This window comes from Fulmarus glacialis, unplaced genomic scaffold, assembly GCF_000690835.1.
Source record: "Fulmarus glacialis isolate BGI_N327 unplaced genomic scaffold, ASM69083v1 scaffold16497, whole genome shotgun sequence".
Lineage (NCBI taxonomy): Eukaryota > Metazoa > Chordata > Aves > Procellariiformes > Procellariidae > Fulmarus > Fulmarus glacialis.
The window spans coordinates 11,588-14,824 of record NW_009221751.1 but is presented as its reverse complement, the minus strand read 5'-3'; positions in this window follow the sequence as shown (position 1 = coordinate 14,824).

Genomic DNA, 3,237 nt, shown 5'->3' with positions numbered 1-3,237 from the left:
CCAGGGAAGTGGTGGCGTCACCGTCCCTGGAAGTATTTAAAAGATGTGTAGATGAGGCGCTTAGGGACATGGTTTAGTGGGCATGGTGGTGTTGGGTTGACGGTTGGACTCGATGATCTTAGAGGTCTTTTCCAACCTTAATGATTCTATGATTCTATGATTCTATAAGTCCTGGACTCTCATCCCAGAGTGGACATCTAAATAGGGCAGAAAAATCACTTTCTCCATCTCTCCGTTTCTCTCCTTTGATTTTCAGTGGGGGATGATCGGCTCAGATGTTTACATCTGTGCTATAGAGATGTGAATTCAGGTGAGATAAAGCCAGCCCCAGAGCATGGTGGACCTGCCACCACTGAGATAGGGAAAAAGAGATATATTCCCAATCTGTTTTATTTTCTTACTTGACATTGGGACGATTTGCAGGTGAGAGACTTTGTCAGACTTAGGATTCATCTCCATTCATGGCAGTCAAACTTTTCTAGAAATCCAATGGAAAACTGCCCAACCACAGCTCGTAAACACGGAGCTGCTCCTGCTCCCCAAAGGAGAGCCCAGCCAGGCCGTGCTCATGCTCTACTATTTGTCCTCCTGGGTCTTGTTTGAAAGATGCTTAGGCAAAGCCTTTTCTTCTTGTATCCGTGCTCCAGTAACGATCTGTTACTCATCATTCATAATCCCCCGGGTTGGAAAAGCGGTCACCTAATCGGGGCAGAAGTTTCGCCGTGCGATGTACGTAGCCGCTTTCCGATCATCCCCAGCTCAAGTTTATTTATGTGCAGCGGGATTATTAGCAAGACATAATGTGAGTTAAAGAAATCGGGATCAGTTAGAAAAGGGGAGCTGGATAATTTATTCCTCATTGTCATTTAATTCCTGAGAGAAAATCCCCAAACAAGGGACAAGGTGGGGGCAACCAGTCAGCGAGGGCTGAGCCTACGCGCCAGCTCGCTGTCAGAAATAGGGCAGAGCTGCGCGAAGATTACTGGAGCAAGAACATCTTGCACAAAAAAGCAAGCTTAAAAGGATACAGAGCTTTCAGGAAGCAGCAGTCTTCCACCATGGCCTGTTTTCCAGTGAACGATTTAATTCCCTGCTTTTCATGTAATGGTTTAGTGTACTATTATCACGGTCTGTTATCGGTCTACCTATTTAGGGCTGATGAATTTACCGCCAGCGAAACAAATGCAGGAGAAGAAAAGCCAATTAAAACAACAGAAATGCTGAAGGAAATCTTCAAGATCAAACAGATCTACTGGGGGAAAAAAAGAATAAAATGAAAATGGTCCTTTATTTTGTGTAACTATCCGCTTGGCTCGTCGGGTGACCACGATGGGGTTTGAAGACAAGCTGGCCCAGTTTTTGCAAGCCTTCTGTCGGCTCCTGCCGTCACTTTGTGGCATCGGAGCTCTTTGCCGTAGTTAATGGCAGGATATTAATTTAATGGACAGGACTTAGAGCAGCAGGGGCTGCACTGGGGGAGGGAGCGCAGGGCGCACGCCGGATCCAGCAATGGTGAGCGCTGCTAGCGGCACGGAGGGAAGGGGATCGTTTCACACCGGGTGATTTTAATGGGGGGGGCTACTTGAGTTCCAGTTGCGGGTACTGAAAGTGAGCATTGTATGGACATGGTGGTGTGCCTCGCCGCCTTCGTGCAACCTCGAAGGCAAAACCTGGTGGCTAAGGAGGGAGCGGGAGGGTGGAGGGTGCTGCTCTGGGCACGGGGAGCACCCAACTCTGGGGAGGGGGTGGTGAACCCCCTTCTTTGCTGTCGCTGAAGCGAGCTCTGGCAGTCACGTTCAGGTTGCAAAAGCAACTGAACCCCACCAGCAAGTCTGAAGTGGCACTTTAAGTGATTGCCCTGCAACGCCCTTCCTTCTTCTCCCCCAAAACCACTCTGAACAGCAAGTTGGCTTGGCCAGGTGGCCTTGGAGGTGCACCTTGGAGGTGGCCTCCACATCGCTAAGCTGGGTCAGAGGGGTCCTATGGGACAGCACAGCCCATAGGCCAGAGTCTCCACACCAGACATGGGGAGGCTCATCCACACCCGTGGTGGGAACAGCCTCTGCCAACCCCCAACTCCACCCGGGTTGGTGGGGTGCTAGGAGCAACCTAACGCCTCTTTTTCTTGGCAGAGCAATTAAACACACCTTTTGCTGGTGCCACACTATGGTCACAACTGCAAATGTGTGACACAGAGGACAGCTGTAGAGGGTTTCTTCCTGCCTCAGTGCGGCTGTACACGGCACAGACCAGCCGCCTTCAGGTTTAGGAGCCACATCTTGGCATTGCAACTGAGCATGTGGTGCAAGAAACAGGTCTGGCAACCTCGCAAGAGCTGCTCTGAAACTGTGGCTGTGCAACGAATGCCCTCAACTCCATAATAAATGTGACCATAATAAATAAAACCAGGGATTATCCTGCACAATCAACCCATGCATGAGGTTATTTTACGCTAGGAAAAATGATGTCTTCATATAAACCCTGCATTATTTCCCAGCCAGGGCTCTTACTCTGGCTCTGCAAACCGTGGGTGGGTGTTTGCCCTCCACGAGGAGCGTTACTGACCTCAGTGGCCCTTCCCCAGGTGCCAGCGGAGTCCCTATCCCCGAGTCCTTTGGCCATGACATCCTCCCTTATTTCTGGCTGCAATTTTTCCACAGTAGCAGACCCCACGTGTCTGCAGGATGGCCGATGCTGGTGTCAGCTGCTAGAAGGCTAGGGATGGTCTGCTCTGACTCCTGCCAGGAAGTCGGTCATGGCAAGCCTCGTAATGTTTGGTGAGATTTTTGGTCCTTTTTTTTTTTTTAAAGCCCAAGCTCTTGGAGTCATGTGAATATATCCGAAATCACAGATTTCATTTATTTGCTTTAAAAAACTGAGCTTCTCAGCCCTCCTGTTAGCAAAAAGAAAAAAAAAAACCCTCTTGAGATGAGTACTCTTATATAAGATATAAAAAAGAAGCCAAGATATGTATTTATATCCATCCCTCCCCCCCAAATTTCACATTGCCTCAGCCAGTTTTGACTGAGGTTTGATTCAGGGATTGCTGTGTGCTGAAGTCCAGATCCTCCCAGGTTTTCCACTCCTGGCTCCCACCAAATACCGTGAGATGTTGCCCGGGGAGCAGCTCCCATGGGACCATGGATCCTGCTGGTGGACATGGATCCTGGGGCAGCACCCCCATCCCTAAGCGAGCAGGCATCAGCCCTTCCCTCCCTGAGTGTTTAATCCTTGCCA